This window comes from Musa acuminata, unplaced genomic scaffold (assembly GCF_036884655.1).
Source record: "Musa acuminata AAA Group cultivar baxijiao unplaced genomic scaffold, Cavendish_Baxijiao_AAA HiC_scaffold_849, whole genome shotgun sequence".
Taxonomy (NCBI): Eukaryota; Viridiplantae; Streptophyta; class Magnoliopsida; order Zingiberales; family Musaceae; genus Musa; species Musa acuminata.
In genome coordinates, this window is record NW_027021074.1 from 10,001 (window position 1) to 30,251 (window position 20,251).

Here is a 20,251-nt window from a genome sequence, read left to right on the forward strand (position 1 = left end):
AAGGAGACTAAACAGGAACAAGAGGGATCCACCGAAAAAGACCCTTCCCTTTATTCGGAAGAAAAGGAGGATCCGGACAAAATAGATGAAACGGAAGAGATCCGAGTGAATGGAAAGGAAAAAACAAAGCATGAATTCCACTTTCACTTTAAAGACACATGCGATAAAGATAGCCCAGTTTACGAAGATTCTTATCTTGATACCTATCAAGATAATTGGGAATTGGGAAGACTTGAAGAAGAGAAAAATGAAAAGACTTTTTTCTGCTTTGACTTTGAAAAACCTATTGTAACTTTTCTTTTCGATTATAAGCGGTGGAATCGTCCATTGCGATATATAAAAAATAATCGATTTGAAAATAGTGTACAAAATGAAATGTCACAATATTTTTTTTATACGTGTTCAAGTGATGGAAAACAAATAATATCTTTTACATATCCGCCTAGTTTATCAACTTTTTCGGAAATGATAGAACGCAAAATGTCTTTGTACATGACAGAAAAATTTTCCCATGAAGACCTATATGATTATTGGGTTTCTACCAATGAGCAAAAAAAATACAACTTGAGCAATGAATTGATAAGTCGAATAAAAACTCTAGAAGAAGAAGAAGAAGAAGAAGAAGAAGAAAGGATATCTCTTGCTCTAGATATACTTGAAAAAAGGACCAGATTATGCAACGATGAGAATGAGCAAGAATACTTGCCAAAAGCGTATGATCCTTTTTTGAGCGGACCGTATCGTGGAACAATAAGAACAATAAAAAAATTCTATTCACATACAATCATGAATGATTTAATTACTTCTACAAATGATTTAATTACTTCTACAAATGATTTAATTACTTCTACAGAAGAAGAAGATGTAGATTCCATAGAAACGTTTTGGATAAATAAGATTCATGGGCTCTTTCCTATTTCTAAAAATTCTCGAGAATTTGAACATGAAAAGAATCCGCTTGATGAGAAATCATCATTTAATTATATTGTTAATTTCTTAACGTCAATCGATGAATCTTCTTTATTTTTATTGGAAGAAGAAAGAAGAATTAATTCAGAAAGTAAAGCAAAATCCTTGAGATTTGTATTCGACATAATTACAACCAATCCAAATGATCAAACAACAACTGAAAAAAAATCCATTGGAATAGAAGAAAAAAAATCCATTGGAATAGAAGAAAAAAAATCCATTGGAATAGAAGAAATCAGTAAAAAGGTTCCTCGATGGTCATACAAATTGACCGATGAATTAGAAGGACTGGATCAAGAAAATGGAGAAGAACAGAAGGAAGATTATGAAATTTGTTCAAGAAAAGCGAAACGGGTGGTGATCTATACTGATAAAAATCTGGATACCGATACTGATAATATTGATCAAGCAGAAGCAGAAGCAGAAGCAGAAGCAGAAGCAGAAGAGGTGGCTTTGATACGTTATTCGCAACAACCAGATTTTAATCGGGGTATAATCCAAGGATCCATGCGTGCTCAAAGACGTAAAACAGTTATTTGGGAAATATTTCAAACAAATGTTCATTCCCCGCTTTTTTTGGATCGAATAGACAAAGTCTTTTTTTTTTCTTTTTTTGATAGATATAGATATCGAATAATTAATCTTATTTTTAGGAATTCCGTGGGGGGAAACCCAGAATCCGAAACTTCCGACTTTGAGGAGGAAGAGGAAGAGACAAACACTGGGAAAAAAAAAGACGAGGAGAAAAAAAAAAAAGAGGAAGATGAACGGATAACAATATCAGAAATTTGGGATAGCATTATATTTGCTCAAGCAATAAGAGGTTTGATGCTGATAACCCAATCTTTTTTTAGAAAAAACATTGTATTGCCTTCATTGATAATAGCTAAAAATATTGGACGTATGTTATTATTCCAATTCCCCGAGTGGTATGAGGATTTGAAGGAATGGAATAGAGAAATACATGTTAAATGCACCTATAATGGTGTTCCATTATCAGAAACAGAATTTCCCCAAGATTGGTTAACAGATGGTATTCAGATAAAGATTTTATTTCCTTTTCGTTTAAAACCTTGGCGAAGATCTAAAATACGATCTCATCATGGAGATCCAATGAAAAAAAAAGGAAAAAAAGAAAATTTTTGTTTTTTAACAGTTTGGGGAATGGAAACGGAACTCCCTTTTGGTTCTCCCCGAAAGCAACCTTCTTTTTTTGAACCCATATATAAGGAACTCAAAAAAAAAATTAGAAAAGTAAAAAAGAACTCTCTAAAAGTTTCAAAAGAAAAAAAAAGATGGGTCATCAAAATAGTTCTAGTTCTAAAACGAGTTCTAAAACGAGTTCTAAAACGAATAGTTCTAGTTCTAAAACGAATAGTTCTAGTTCTAAAACGAACAGTTCTAGTTCTAAAACGAATAATGAAGAAACTTGAAAAAGTGAACCAAATTTCTTTATTTGAATTGAGGAAGGGAAAAGTACATGAACCAAATGAAAATGCAAAAGATTCAAAAAAAAATAATCAGATTATTCACGAATCGACCATTCAAATTCGATCTATGAATTGGACAAATTATTTACTCATAGAAAAAAAAATGAAAGATCTTGCTGATAAGACAATCACAATAAGGAATCAAATAGAAGGAATCACAAAAGACAAGAAGAAAATAGTTCTAGCCTATCATGATAAAAGACCGGAATTACAAAAACATATTTGGCAGATACTTCAAAGAAAAAATACCCGATTAATACGCAAATCACATTATTTTATGAAATCTTTCATTGAAAAAATATACATAGATATCTTGCAATGTATGGTTACCATTTCTAAGGTTAATGCACAACTTTTAAAAAAAACAATTATCAATGAATCCATTTACAACGATGAAAGAAATCAAGAAGGAATTGATGAAACAGATCAAGATACAATGAACTTTATTTCGACTATAAAAAAGTCCTTTTCTAATCCTAATATTAGAAATGATTTAAACACTTATCACGACTTATCTTCCTTGTCCCAAGCATATGTATTTTACAAATTGTCACAAACCCAATTATTTAACAACCATCACCTGAGATCTGTACTTCAATATCACGATCACGGGACCTATCCTTTTATTAAAGACAAGATAAAGTATTATTGTATGACACGAGGAATATTTGATTCCAAATCAAGGTTTGATTCCAAATCAAGGCATAAGAAAATTAATAAGTCTGGAATGAATAAATGGAAAAACTGGTTAAAGGGTCATTATCAATATAATTTTTCTCGGAGCAAATGGTCTCGATTAGTACCGAAAAAATGGCGAAATAGAGTCAATCAACGTTGTACTATTCAAAATAAAGAATCAATGAAATTGTATTCATATAAAAAAGAAAAAGACCGATTAATTCATTACATGAATGAAAATTTTTGTGCAGTGGATTTATCGATGAGTCAAAAAGAAAAATTTAAAAAACACTACAGATATGATCTTTTATCACATGAATATATAAATTATGGGGATAGTAAGGACTCATACACACTGAAACCCGAATCGTTTTATGTATTGCTAAATATGACTATTGATGATTACCTAAAAAAAGGATATTTTATTGATACCCATAAAAATCTGGATAGAAAATATTTGGATTATAGAATTCTTCATTTTTGCCTTAGAAACAATAGTGATATTGAGAACAATAGTGATATTGAGAACAATAGTGATATTGAGAACAATAGTGATATTGAGGACTGGACCGATATGTATATCGGTACCGAAATTTATAAAAATACTAATAAAAATACTAAGACTAAGACTCATCAAAAAAAAATTTTTGATTGGATGGGAATGAATCGAAATTATTCTACCATATCAAATCTAGAACCTTGGTTCTTCCCAGAATTTGTGTTACCTTTTGATGCATATAAGATTAAACCGTGGATCATACCAATCAAATTACTTCTTTCTAATATTTATTATGAAAATGATATTAGTCAAAATCAAAATGAAAAAAATATTAGTCAAAATCAAAATGAAAAAAATATTAGTCAAAATCAAAATAAAAAAAATATTAGTCAAAATCAAAATAAAAAAAATATTAGTCAAAATCAAAATAAAAAAAATATTAGTCAAAATCAAAATAAAAAAAATATTAGTCAAAATCAAAATAAAAAAAATATTAGTCAAAATCAAAATAAAAAAAATATTAGTCAAAATCAAAATAAAAAAAATATTAGTCAAAATCAAAACATCAAAGATTCCGTTAAAATAGAATTTCAAAATTCCAACCAAGAAAAAGAGGGTCAATCAAATCTTGTATCAGATCCACAAAAACAAAACCAAAAGGAATATCTTGAAGAGGATTGCACGAGATCAAACATTAAAAAAGGTAAAAAAAAAAAAAAACAATCCAAGAAAAATAAGGAAGGAGAACTAGATTTGTTCCTGAAAAAATATTTTATTTTTCAATTAAGATGGGATGACCCCTTGAATCAAAAAATTATTAATAATGTTAGGATATATTGTCTCCTACTTAGATTGATAAATCCAAGGGAAATTGCTATATCCTCGATTCAAAGAGGAGAGATGCATCTGGATGTAATGCTGATTCAGAAAGATCTAGCTCTTACAGAATTAATAAAAAGGGGAATATTAATTATCGAACCAATTCGTCTATCTTTAAGAAGGGATGGAAAATTCATTATATATCAAACCATAAGTATTTCATTGATCGATAAGAGTAAACACCAAATTAATAGAAAATACATAAAGAAAAGATATGTTGATAAGAATAATTTGAAAAAATCCACTGGACGACATGGCAATATATTTGTGAATGGGGATCAAGATCATTATAATTTCTTTGTTCCTGAAAATATTCTATCTCCTAGACGTCGTAGAGAATTGAGAATTCTAATTTGTTTCAACTCTCATAATCGGGATATTGTGAATAGAAATCCAGTATTTTGCAACGAAAACAACATAAGAAACTCTGAACAATTTTTGAATGAGGACAAACGTCTTAATACGGATTTAAATAAATTAATTAAATGCAAATTGTTTCTTTGGCCCAATTACCGATTAGAAGATTTAGCTTGTATGAATCGCTATTGGTTTGATACCAATAATGGTAGTCGTTTCAGTATGTCAAGGATACGTATGTATCCACGATTCAGAATTATTTAATAGTATATTTCCTATATATCACATGCCGTTTTCAGTAAATAAAAACCGAAAGATGTACGCATATGGTGTGTTACGTTCTGGTACATGATACGTATTTACTTGTGTATCAATTCAATTGAATCTAGAAAGAAATCTACAGAATCTTTTTAGGTGCAAAGAAATCATTCTCTTTCGTAAATGCAGAAATATATTATCCTTTTCTTTTCTATCTAAATCAAATGGAAAATTTGATTTAGATAGAAACGGATAAATCTAAATTTTTGCGTGTACTAGATTAAAAAAAATTGACATAATATAATAATTATTATTTTATTTTTCCTGATCGGTAAAATCCATGGCATGGAAAAGAAAGAAAAGAAAAAGATAAAAAAAGTTTTATGGTCAAAAATTCATTCATTTCACTTCTTCCACAAGAAGAAAAAGAAGAAAACAGGGGTTCTGTTGAATTTCAAGTATTAAGTTTCACCAATAAGATACGAAGACTTACTTCACATTTGGAATTGCACAAAAGAGATTTTTTATCACAAAGAGGTCTACAAAAAATTCTGAGAAAACGTCAACGTCTGCTGGCTTATTTGTCAAAGAAAAATAGAGCGCGTTATAAGAAATTAATTGACCAGTTGGATATTCGGGAGCCAAAAAATCGTTAATTAAATCGTTTGAATTAGTATAGTAGTTATTAGATTTTTTATTTTGATGAACCTCCTACTTTTTTGAGGAATTCATGAAATAATGAATTAAGGAAGAAAAGATATGACTGTACCGGCTACAAAAAAAGATTTCATGATAGTTAATATGGGTCCTCACCACCCATCAATGCATGGTGTTCTTCGACTGATCGTTACTCTCGATGGTGAAGATGTTATTGACTGTGAACCCATATTGGGCTATTTACACAGAGGGATGGAAAAAATAGCGGAAAACCGAACAATTATACAATATCTGCCTTATGTAACACGTTGGGATTATTTAGCTACTATGTTCACAGAGGCAATAACGGTAAATGCACCAGAACAACTGGAAAATGTTCAAGTACCTAAAAGGGCTAGCTATATCAGAGTAATTATGCTGGAGCTGAGCCGTATAGCTTCTCATTTGTTATGGCTTGGGCCTTTTATGGCGGATATCGGCGCGCAGACTCCCTTTTTCTATATTTTCAGAGAGAGAGAATTGATATATGATTTATTCGAAGCCGCCACAGGTATGCGAATGATGCATAATTATTTCCGCATCGGAGGAGTAGCTGCCGATCTACCTTATGGCTGGATAGATAAATGTTTGGATTTTTGCGATTATTTTTTAACAGGAATTGTTGAATATCAAAAACTCATTACGCGAAATCCCATTTTTTTGGAGCGAGTCGAAGGAGTGGGCATTATTGGTGGAGAGGAAGCAATAAATTGGGGTTTATCAGGACCGATGTTACGAGCTTCTGGAACACAATGGGATCTTCGTAAAATTGATAATTATGAGTGTTACAATGAATTCGATTGGGAAGTCCAATGGCAAAAAGAAGGAGATTCGTTAGCTCGTTATTTAGTACGAATCGGTGAAATGAGGGAATCTATAAAAATAATTCAACAGGCTCTAGAAGGAATTCCTGGAGGACCCTATGAGAATTTAGAAGTCCGACGCTTTGATAGAGCAAAAAATTCCGAATGGAATGATTTTGAATATAGATTTATTAGTAAAAAACCTTCACCCAATTTTGAATTGTCGAAACAAGAACTTTACGTGAGAGTAGAAGCCCCAAAAGGGGAATTAGGAATTTATTTGATAGGAGATAATAGTGTTTTCCCTTGGAGATGGAAAATTCGTCCACCCGGCTTCATAAATTTGCAAATTCTTCCTCAGCTAGTTAAAAGAATGAAATTGGCTGATATCATGACGATACTAGGTAGTATAGATATCATTATGGGAGAGGTTGATCGTTGAAATGATAATTGATACGACAGAAGTACAAACTATCAATTCTTTTTCTATATCGGAATCCTTAAAAGAAGTATATGGACTCATATGGATCTTTGTACCCATTTTGACCCTTATATTGGGAATTACAATAGGGGTACTAGTAATTGTGTGGTTAGAAAGAGAAATATCTGCAGCGATACAACAACGTATTGGGCCTGAATATGCCGGCCCCTTGGGAATTCTTCAAGCTCTAGCAGATGGAACTAAACTACTTTTTAAAGAAGACCTTCTCCCATCTAGAGGAGATGTTCGTTTGTTTAGTATTGGACCGTCTATAGTGGTCATATCAATTCTACTAAGTTATTTAGTAATTCCTTTTGGGTATCGCCTCATTTTAGCCGATCTCAGTATAGGTGTTTTTTTATGGGTCGCCATTTCAAGTATTGCTCCTATTGGGCTTCTTATGTCAGGATACGGATCGAATAATAAATATTCCTTTTCAGGTGGTCTACGAGCTGCTGCTCAATCTATTAGTTATGAAATACCATTAACTCTATGTGTGTTATCAATATCTCTACGTGTGATTCGTTGAACATGAACTTTATACTTCTTTCCTAGAAGTAAAGGAAAGAAGTTGAATGTAATGTATTGAATAGGTATTTTATTTTTTATTCATCATTCGGGTCAATGAGTTAAACCAGATAGTTATATGAGTGAAACAAAACAACTTAGAAGTTTGCAGTAAGAAGATAAAATCTCATTTCATATGTACAAGAATAAAGTTGAAGTAAACATAAGCAGTGTAAACTGTTTACCCCAAGATTAAGATTCTTTCATTAGTCATCATATCTTGGAGCGGGTGTAAAAGATCAACTGTATGGAGTTTTCATTACTGTCTTGTATTTATTACCATGCCGTAGATCAATCAAAAATCAGTGGACGGTTAGGAACACCAAAGTGCACAAAGGATTAGTAATAGAGATAATGTAAGGTATCAAAAAAAGAGATATTTCTACAATTTATAAAACGAATAAAAATAGGGACTTTAAGTTGGTAGAAATGATCAAGCAGTACTTCCCTACGATTCCGATCTAGAGTATGCTCCTATTCACTGATTAAAGAAATGACTATCCAGAACGAATTAATCCCTTATTCTTTTTTTTTCAAAGTACCCTCTTCTGAGATAGAAGAACAGGAACAAAAGAAATGGAATGTAATAATCGAATTAATAAAAAAAAGATATTTATTTATTCTTTTTTCCCATCCATATGGGTGGAATTCCTATCACAATTAATGGACTAATTCCTAATTCTTTAAATTCTTTAGATTTATTGATATAACGAGTATTTTATTGAAGGGCTGAGTTATTACCGAACAAAGAAAAATACATTTTTATTATCATAAGGGATGAGATTAATTCCGAAGCACTTTTTCTTATTCTAGCAAACGGAATTCCATTGGTTTAATTTCGGACTCTCTGATATATCTTTATTCTAGTTATCCCAAAAGAAAAGGGGTGATAATATCGAACTAGTCCTTACATTTATTTGTGGCCATAGAGGAGCCGTATGAAGCTGAGGTCTCATGTACGGTTTTGGAATAGCGATGGAAACAGTAATGTTATTATCGACTATAATTATCTAACAGTTCAAGTACAGTTGATATAGTTGAAGCACAGTCCAAATATGGCTTTTGGGGGTGGAATCTATGGCGTCAGCCCATAGGATTTATAGTTTTCATAATTTCTTCTCTAGCTGAATGTGAGAGATTGCCCTTTGATTTACCAGAAGCAGAGGAGGAATTAGTAGCAGGTTATCAAACCGAATATTCTGGTATCAGATTTGGTTTATTTTATCTTGCTTCTTACCTAAATCTATTAGCTTCTTCGTTATTCGTAACGGTTCTTTACTTAGGTGGGTGGAATTTATCTATTCCGTACATATCCATTCCTGAGCTTTTCGGAATAAAAAAAATAGCTGGAGTCTTTGGAATGACAATTGGTATCTTTATTACATTAGTTAAAGCTTATTTGTTTCTGTTCATTTCTATCACAACAAGATGGACTTTACCTAGGATGAGAATGGACCAGCTATTAAATCTTGGATGGAAATTTCTTTTACCTATTTCTTTGGGTAATCTATTATTGACAACTTCTTCCCAACTTGTTTCACTATAAAATAACAGAATACGATAACGATATTCTAGATTCATAACCTCTTTCAAACAAGAGAAAGAAACATCAATTTATTTATGGATATCTACAATATGTTTCCCATGGTAACTGGGTTCATGAATTATGGTCAACAAACAATACGAGCTGCAAGGTATATTGGTCAAAGTTTCATAATTACCTTATCCCACACAAACCGTTTACCTGTAACTATTCAATATCCTTATGAGAAATCAATTACGTCAGAACGTTTTCGTGGTCGAATTCACTTTGAATTTGATAAATGTATTGCTTGCGAAGTATGTGTTCGTGTATGCCCAATAGATCTACCTGTTGTTGATTGGAGATTGGAAAGAGATATGAAAAAGAAACAATTGCTTAATTATAGTATTGATTTCGGGGTCTGTATATTTTGTGGTAACTGTGTCGAGTATTGTCCAACAAACTGTTTATCAATGACTGAAGAATATGAGCTTTCTACTTATGATCGTCACGAATTGAATTATAATCAAATTGCTTTGAGTCGGTTACCAATGTCAGTAATTGAAGATTACACAATTCAAACAGTTATGAATTCGACTCAAATCAAAATAGATAAAGATAAACCCTTTGATTCAAGAACGATTACCGATTACTAAGATTTTGTTTTGATATAAAAGATCAAAACTTTTTTATTTTGGTTGGTCAGTAACTACAAATAATAATTAGTAACTATAGATTTAATTAGTAACTATAGATTGGTGAGAATCACTCTTTGATTTAAACTTATAATATTTTTATCACGGGAATTTCGAAATATACAATTTCAACTACTTTTTTTATTCTTTTTCTTTTGGATAAAAAGTAAGTAGGATTGGCCCAATAAAATAATTATATCTATATATAAAATTAATATTAAATTAATCCATATTAAGATTTAATTCAATTAGGAACATATCATATACAATAAAAATGGGGTAACCCTTTTCCTTTCCTGGACCATTTAGTAAGGTCATGATTTGACTTATATATTTTTTTTTTTACATATTATACATAATGGATTTACCTGGACCAATACATGATATTCTTGTAGCATTTCTGGGGTCAGTTCTTATATTAGGGGGTCTGGGGGTAGTATTACTTACCAATCCTATTTATTCTGCTTTTTCATTGGGATTGGTTCTTGTTTGTATATCCTTATTCTACATTCCATCGAACTCTTTTTTTGTAGCTGCCGCACAGCTACTTATTTATGTGGGAGCCGTAAATGTCTTAATCATATTTGCGGTAATGTTCATGAATGGTTCAGAATATTCCAATGATTCGTATTTTTGGACCATTGGAGATGGAGTCACTTCACTGGTTTGTACAAGTATTCTTTTTTCACTAATTACTACTATACCAGATACGTCATGGTACGGAATTATTTGGACTACAAGATCAAACCAGATTATAGAACAGGACCTAATAAGTAACGTTCAACAAATTGGGATTCATTTATCGACAGATTTTTATCTTCCCTTTGAACTAATTTCTATAATTCTTTTAGTTTCCTTGATAGGTGCAATTACTATGGCTCGCCAATAATAAATACTTAGAATTTTAAAAGAATTAAAAAGTTTTTAGAATTTTAGAAGTTCTAAATAAATAAAAAATCGAATCGCTTCAATTGTTCATATTGAAATGAATCGAGATTGATAAGGAGTTAGTCAATGATGTTCGAGCATGTACTTTTTTTGAGTGTTTATTTATTTTCTATCGGTCTCTATGGATTGATCACAAGTCGAAACATGGTTAGAGCACTTATGTGTCTTGAGCTTATACTAAATTCGGTTAATATTAATCTTGTAACATTTTCTGATATATTTGATAGTCGCCAATTAAAAGGAAACATTTTCTCAATCTTTATTATAGCTGTTGCAGCTGCTGAAGCAGCTATTGGTCTAGCTATTGTTTCGTCGATTCATCGAAACAGAAAATCAACTCGTATCAATCAATCGAATTTGTTGAATAATTAGTGATAATTATCATGATCATATATTGAATAATCAGTTATAATGATCATATAAATCAAGACACCACACAACATGATAAAGCATAAGAAAATATAAATGAAATTGGAATATTTTTCTATTTCTATTCTTTCACTTTCATATTCCATTAATGAAAAATAATTATATTCTTAATTTAATTGGTATTATAATTTTTTTATTTCGTTTTTTATTTGTTTATTTTATTTAATTTTAATGTATTTAAATTTTAATGTTTTTAATGTATTTTTAATGTATTATAATAATATAAATGTATTATATAATAATATACTGCATAATATTATAAATATTATAATAAAATAATAAAAATAATATTATTAAATAATAATATGTTAATCATATTACGAAAATAAATTAAATTACTAATTTAGTTTTATTTTTATATATTCATATTTCATATTGAAAATATGAATATTGAAATATTGATTTGAATGATTGATCAATTTGTTTTGTCGGCCAATTTTTATTTACACATGTGACTCGTATGATCATGATTTTTGAAACGGAAATCAAAGTCTCTTGGCTTTTTCTCATGAACAGATTTAGAAATATATTGATTCTTAAAATTTTAATAAACCACTGCTTCGTCTGGTGTCTATAATATAAATACTAATTTTCTACCAGATTGAAAATTTTTGATGTTAAAATCTGGAATTTATAGATCCAATGTCACATTCAGTAAAAATTTATGATACATGTATAGGGTGTACTCAATGTGTACGAGCCTGCCCCACAGACGTATTGGAAATGATACCTTGGGACGGATGTAAAGCTAAGCAAATTGCTTCCGCACCAAGAACCGAGGACTGTGTGGGTTGTAAGAGATGTGAATCCGCCTGCCCCACGGATTTTTTGAGTGTCCGTGTTTATTTATCATATGAAACAACTCGCAGCATGGGTCTAGGTTATTGATACGTTACAAAAAAATCCACTTGAATCAATTGATTCCTCTTTACCGACAAAAGCCCGTACTCGAGAAAATATATTATTCTATTCCGAGCACGGGTTTTTCTGGTCAAACGTATCTTGTCTTTATCACGAGTTATTTTCCTTGGTTAACAATACTTGTTGTTTTGCCGATATCCGTCGGTTCTTCCATTTTCTTTCTTCCTCATAAAGGAAATAAGATGTTTAGGTGGTATGCTATATGTATATGCTCGTTGGAACTCCTTCTAACAACCTATGTTTTCTGTTATCATTTCCAATTGGACGATCCATTAACCCAATTGGAGGAAGATTTAAAATGGATAGATGTTTTTGATTTTCACTGGAGACTGGGAATCGATGGGCTTTCCATAGGACCTATTTTACTGACAGGATTTATCACCACTTTAGCTACCTTAGCGGCTTGGCCAGTTACTCGAAATTCGCGATTGTTCTATTTTCTCATGTTAGCAATGTACAGCGGTCAAATAGGATTATTTTCTTCTAGAGACCTTTTACTTTTTTTCATGCTGTGGGAGTTAGAATTAATTCCTGTTTATTTACTTTTATCCATGTGGGGGGGAAAGAAACGTCTCTACTCGGCCACAAAGTTTATTTTGTACACTGCGGGGGGCTCCATTTTTCTCTTAATAGGAGTTCTAGGTATGGGTTTATATGGCCCTAATGAACCCACATTAGATTTTTCAAAATTAACTAATCAATCATATCCTGTGGCATTGGAAATAATATTATATTTTGGATTCCTTATTGCTTATGCTGTCAAATCGCCGATTATACCCCTACATACGTGGTTACCAGATACCCATGGAGAAGCACATTACAGTACATGTATGCTTCTAGCTGGAATCTTATTAAAAATGGGCGCATATGGACTTATTCGGATCAATATGGAATTATTACCCCACGCTCATTCTATATTTTCTCCCTGGTTGGTAATAGTGGGAACGATTCAAATAATCTATGCAGCTTCAACCTCTCTCGGTCAACGGAATTTAAAAAAAAGAATAGCCTATTCCTCTGTATCTCACATGGGTTTCACAATTATAGGAATTGGTTCTATAACCGGAATGGGACTCAACGGTGCCATTTTACAAATACTCTCTCATGGATTTATTGGTGCTGCGCTTTTTTTCTTGGCAGGAACGAGTTGTGATAGAATACGTCTTGTTTATCTCGACGAAATGGGGGGGGTATCGATCCCAATGCCAAAACTATTTACCATGTTCAGTAGTTTTTCGATGGCTTCTCTTGCATTGCCAGGAATGAGTGGTTTTGTTGCGGAATTATTAGTATTTTTTGGAATAATTACTAGTCCAAAATACCTTTTAATGCCAAAAATGCTAATTACTTTTGTAATGGCAATTGGAATGATATTAACTCCTATTTATTTATTATCTATGTTACGTCAGATGTTCTATGGATACAAGCTATTCAATGTTCCAAACTCTAATTTTGCGGATTCTGGACCACGAGAACTATTTGTTTCAATCTGTATCTTTCTACCCGTAATAGGTATTGGTATTTATCCGGATTTCGTTCTCTCGCTATCAGTTGACAGGGTGCAAGCTATCCTATCTAATTACTTTCATCGATAGTCTTTCATTAATAATACGGAAATATAATTTTTGTCTTTGATTTTAAGATTTTTAAAATCGTTCGCTGTACAATGCAAAAGAATAAAGTGAATTAGAATTGTAATGAGATGCATTTTGAGTTTTTGAGAACCGTTTTGAATAAGGAATGATTCAAACGGTTCTCAAAAACTCGCACAAACAAGAAGCTTTTTATATATATATGGGATGATGTTCTTATGTATTCTTTATGTAGTTTATTCAATTATTTATCTGTGTAGTTTATTCAAGTAGATGTTAATGTGAATGAACCATAACTATGTAGACCTATTCCTAATAGATTGATTCCAAAATAACATACCCAAATTATAAGAAATCCTATAGAAGCCACAAGTGCCGAATTCATACTTTGCAAACTTTGATTTGTTCTACTTCTAATATGTATTCTAGTTCTAGTATGTAAATAAATCGCGAATATGGTCCAAGTAATAAAAGCCCAAGTTTCTTTGGGGTCCCAATTCCAATAAGATCCCCATGCCTCATTAGCCCATACTGCTCCACAAAGAATGCCTATGGTTAAAAAGGTAAATCCTAAACTAATGACACGATAACTCCAATAATCCAAACGTTGAGTCAATTGATATTTATAATAATTTCGAAATGAAAGAAAAGAAGTGTTTTTAAAAACACTTCTTTTTTCATTCAAATATTGAATCTCACCAAAGAAAAATGGTTTAATTAAGAAATTATTACCTTTACAAAAAATATCGATGTTTTTTCGAAATGTAATGACTAGAAGAGCGACTGATAATAGTGATCCGCATAAAAGAGCTGCATAGCTTAATAACATCATACTTACGTGCATCATTAACCACTGAGATTGTAGAGCAGGTACTAATATTGCGGATTGATGCATTTCAGTTAAAAAACCCGACGTGGCAAAGCCTTGTGTAAAAATGGTACTTGGTGCGGTTATTGTGCTTAAATCATTTTTATGGTTCCCCATCTTGGAAATCATATGAATAATGGAGAAACTGCACGAAAGGAAGATTAATGACTCGTATAAATTACTTAACGGAAAATGTCCTGAAGAAATCCAACGAGAAACTAATAATCCTGTTATAGAGAAAAAAGTGGCTATCATCCCTTTTTCCAATGAATCACGCAATCCTACGATTTCGCGGACTAATAAGATCATTAAATGAATCGTAATCACAATTGAAATTATCGAAAAAGAGATATGAGTTAATATATGTTCTAAAGTTGTAAATATCATAAAAAGGGGTCCCATTAGAGAATTTAAATCGAGAATTGAATACATTATAGGATCCATTGTGTCTCTTTTAGAGGATTTATTTTCTAGGATTTCAAGGATGCCGCCACTCGGACTCGAACCGAGATGCTCTAGCACTGCTTCCTAAGAGCAGCGTGTCTACCAATTTCACCATGGCGGCTTACTTGAAATAATAATAGTCAATTCATGTTGAATCGTCGAGAATCAAGGATTCAATATAGTTTAGTAAACATTAGAATCGATAAATCAAAATTCATTTAAATTCCTATTTGAATCTCTATTCAAAAAAAGAATCTTTAGTTGGGATCATTGTAAGTTTAGTTTTAATAATAAAGTAAGTTTAGTTTTAGTAAGTTTAGTTTTAATAATAAACTTTCGCGTACTAGAAACTAAGTTCTTCCAAAACAGTTAGAACTCAATAGTTTTGTTGTCTGTCGAGGTATAGAACTAAGAATTGTTCATTTTCTATTTTTTGATTCGTTTTTTATTTATCCGATTTGATTTCATAGATTCAAACAAAATGAAAAAAAAAATATTTTTTTTTTCAATGAAGAAGATTAAATAACCAGGATTTCATATGTATAACAATTTCATCACTAAATCAAAAGAATTTGAAATTTTCTAACGATTTCGACACCTTAGTATCATTCCTTAGTATCATTAGAGTATTAATACTCTTCATATTATATATAATGGTCTCTTCATTATATATATAATGCATAATGGTAAGATTTACCAAACTAATTAGGTTTTTGTTAGGCATATAAGAAACAAAAGAATTTTCATTTCTATCGTAATCATACTCTACTTTTCACAATAGAAAAATATTTTTCTATTGTGAAAAAAGTAGATAGAAAAAATATTCAGAATTCGATATACATACCTTTATTCTACATACCACATCTACATACTACAACAGCTAGTTCTAACTCATATTGATATTGAGGAGTTCAATACATTAATTAATGTGAATCGTTCATCTTAAAAAATTCGAAGTTCTTCGGGTATGTCAATTCCGATTATTCCAAGACTTTATTATTTGTTTGTTGCACAAAAAAACTTTTTGAACGTCCGGTGGAAACCGATTTCGCTAAGGAAAAAGCCTTTACTGCAGCTAAAAATCCTTTTTTTTTCCAAATATTTTTACGAATACGTTTTTTTGACATAGAAGTACGCTTTTTGGGAACTGCCATTCAAAAAGGGTTACCAGTTTTTATCGTTGTATGTGAAAGACATGTATTGTTTTGTTCAAAATAGATTGTTCCTTTTAGTCATTATCTATACTTATTCCCTGGTAGAATAGTTTTAAAAAAAGCATTTTCGAATATGTTTAAAACCTATTAAAAAATATATTTAAAACCTATTAAAAAATATATTTAAAACCTGTTTGAAAATATATTTTAAACCTATTAAAACATATAATTTTATTAAAACATAATTAGAATCAAGTACTCCTTTTGGTATAACTCTTTTTTCTTATTATACTATATAATATGGCTATAAATTACCAGAATAGAATATTCTACTAAGACTAGACTAGAATAGTAGAATTATTAAAGATTTCATTTTGTTTTCTTATGGAACATACATATCAATATGCATGGATAATACCTTTTCTTCCACTTCCAGTTACTGTGTCAATAGGATTTGGACTTCTACTGATTCCGACAGCAACAAAAAATATTCGTCGTATATGGGCTTTTCCTAGTGTTTTACTGTTAAGTATAGTTATGGGGTTTTCAGCCAATTTATCTATTCAACAAATACATGGAAGTTCTATCTATCAATATCTATGGTCTTGGACCATCAATAATGATTTTTCCTTAGAGTTCGGATATTTGATCGACCCACTTAGTTCTATTATGTCAATACTAATTACTACTGTTGGAATCTTGGTTCTTATTTATAGTGACAATTATATGTCTCATGATCAAGGATATCTGAGATTTTTTGCTTATATGAGTTTTTTCAATGCTTCCATGTTGGGATTAGTTACCAGTTCCAATTTGATACAAATTTATATTTTTTGGGAACTGGTGGGGATGTGTTCCTATTTATTAATAGGATTTTGGTTCACACGACCGACTGCAGCAAGTGCTTGTCAAAAAGCTTTTGTAACTAACCGTGTAGGGGATTTTGGTTTATTATTAGGAATTTTAGGTTTTTATTGGATAACAGGTAGTTTCGAATTTCGGGATTTGTTCGAAATAACTAATAACTTGATCCATAATAATGGTGTCAGTTCTTTATTTGCTACTTTGTGTGCCTCTTTATTATTCATTGGTGCAGTTGCTAAATCCGCACAATTCCCCCTTCACGTATGGTTACCCGATGCCATGGAAGGACCCACTCCCATCTCGGCTCTTATACACGCTGCTACTATGGTAGCAGCAGGAATTTTTCTTGTAGCTCGACTTCTTCCTATTTTCATAGCTATACCTTACATAATGAATTTCATATCTTTAATAGGTGTAATAACAGTACTACTAGGAGCTACTTTGGCTCTTGCTCAAAGAGATATAAAAAGAAGTTTAGCCTATTCTACAATGTCTCAATTGGGTTATATTATGTTAGCTCTAGGTATAGGTTCTTATCGAGCTGCTTTATTCCATTTGATTACCCATGCCTATTCTAAAGCTTTATTGTTTTTGGGATCCGGATCCATTATTCATTCAATGGAACCTATTGTTGGATATTCGCCAGAAAAAAGTCAGAATATGGCTCTTATGGGTGGTTTAAGAAGATATGTTCCAATTACAAGAACTACTTTTTTATTGGGTACACTTTCTATTTGCGGTATTCCACCTCTTGCTTGTTTTTGGTCCAAAGATGAAATTCTTAATGATAGTTGGTTGTATTCACCAATTTTCGCAATAATAGCTTGTTTCACAGCAGGATTGACTGCATTTTATATGTTTCGGGTGTATTTACTTACCTTTGATGGACATTTGCGCGTTCATTTTCAAGATTACAGTAGCACAAAAAATAGTTCGTCCTATTCAATATCTCTATGGGGAAAGGAGGTAGCCAAAGCAGTCAATAGAAATTTACCTTTATCAACAATGAATAATAGGGTCTTCTTTTTTTCAAAGGATATGTATAAAATTGATAATAATCTAAAAAAATGCATACGATACTTTAATACTTCTTTCGAAAAAAAGTACACTTCTATGTACCCTCGCGAAGTGGACAATACTATGCTATTTCCTCTGCTTATATTGGTATTATTTACTTTGTTTGTTGGATCAATAGGAATTCATTTTGATCAAGGAGTAATAGATTTGGATATATTATCCAAATGGTTAACTCCACTCACAAACCTTTTCCATCCAAATTCGAGTTATTCTGTGGATTGGTATGAATTTTTTACAAATGCAATTTTTTCAGTAAGTATAGCTATTTCCGGACTATTCATAGCATATATCTTATATGGGTCTGCTTATTCGTTTTTCCGGAATTTGAACTTTATCAATGCATTTGTAAAAGGTGGTCCTAAAAGGATTCTCTTGGACCAAATAAAAAATGGGATATACAATTGGTCATATAATCGTGGTTACATAGATATTTTTTATACTAAGGTTTTTACCATGGGTATAAGGGGATTAACCGAACTAACTCAGTTTTTTGATAGATATATAATTGATGGAATTACAAATGGGGTTGGCATTGCAAGTTTTTTTATAGGGGAAGGAATCAAATCCATGGGAGGTGGACGAATCTCTTCTTATCTATTCTTTTATTTATTTTATGCATCAATATCTTTATTCATTTTTTTATTTTTTTTATAAATTTATATTTTATAAATTTATAAATATAAACCAACTTAAAGTCCCTATTTTTATTCGTTTTATAAATTGTAGAAATATCTCTTTTTTTGATACCTTACATTATCTCTATTACTAATCCTTTGTGCACTTTGGTGTTCCTAACCGTCCACTGATTTTTGATTGATCTACGGCATGGTAATAAATACAAGACAGTAATGAAAACTCCATACAGTTGATCTTTTACACCCGCTCCAAGATATGATGACTAATGAAAGAATCTTAATCTTGGGGTAAACAGTTTACACTGCTTATGTTTACTTCAACTTTATTCTTGTACATATGAAATGAGATTTTATCTTCTTACTGCAAACTTCTAAGTTGTTTTGTTTCACTCATATAACTATCTGGTTTAACTCATTGACCCGAATGATGAATAAAAAATAAAATACCTATTCAATACATTACATTCAACTTCTTTCCTTTACTTCTAGGAAAGAAGTATAAAGTTCATGTTCAACGAATCACACGTAGAGATATTGATAACACACATAGAGTTAATGGTATTTCATAACTAATAGATTGAGCAGCAGCTCGTAGACCACCTGAAAAGGAATATTTATTATTCGATCCGTATCCTGACATAAGAAGCCCAATAGGAGCAATACTTGAAATGGCGACCCATAAAAAAACACCTATACTGAGATCGGCTAAAATGAGGCGATACCCAAAAGGAATTACTAAATAACTTAGTAGAATTGATATGACCACTATAGACGGTCCAATACTAAACAAACGAACATCTCCTCTAGATGGGAGAAGGTCTTCTTTAAAAAGTAGTTTAGTTCCATCTGCTAGAGCTTGAAGAATTCCCAAGGGGCCGGCATATTCAGGCCCAATACGTTGTTGTATCGCTGCAGATATTTCTCTTTCTAACCACACAATTACTAGTACCCCTATTGTAATTCCCAATATAAGGGTCAAAATGGGTACAAAGATCCATATGAGTCCATATACTTCTTTTAAGGATTCCGATATAGAAAAAGAATTGATAGTTTGTACTTCTGTCGTATCAATTATCATTTCAACGATCAACCTCTCCCATAATGATATCTATACTACCTAGTATCGTCATGATATCAGCCAATTTCATTCTTTTAACTAGCTGAGGAAGAATTTGCAAATTTATGAAGCCGGGTGGACGAATTTTCCATCTCCAAGGGAAAACACTATTATCTCCTATCAAATAAATTCCTAATTCCCCTTTTGGGGCTTCTACTCTCACGTAAAGTTCTTGTTTCGACAATTCAAAATTGGGTGAAGGTTTTTTACTAATAAATCTATATTCAAAATCATTCCATTCGGAATTTTTTGCTCTATCAAAGCGTCGGACTTCTAAATTCTCATAGGGTCCTCCAGGAATTCCTTCT

The 20,251-nt window shown here is 31.5% G+C and overlaps 1 long non-coding RNA gene across 1 annotated transcript; it reads right to left on the reverse strand.

Annotated features, from left to right (window-relative positions):
* Positions 1 to 8,196: 8,196 nt before the first annotated feature.
* LOC135664527 (uncharacterized) lies at positions 8,197 to 19,496 on the reverse strand. Its single transcript, XR_010508875.1, has 2 exons — positions 16,441 to 19,496; positions 8,197 to 16,394 (listed from the first exon to the last, which is right to left on the reverse strand). It is a non-coding gene; the product is annotated as an uncharacterized LOC135664527 (long non-coding RNA).
* Positions 19,497 to 20,251: the final 755 nt, after the last annotated feature.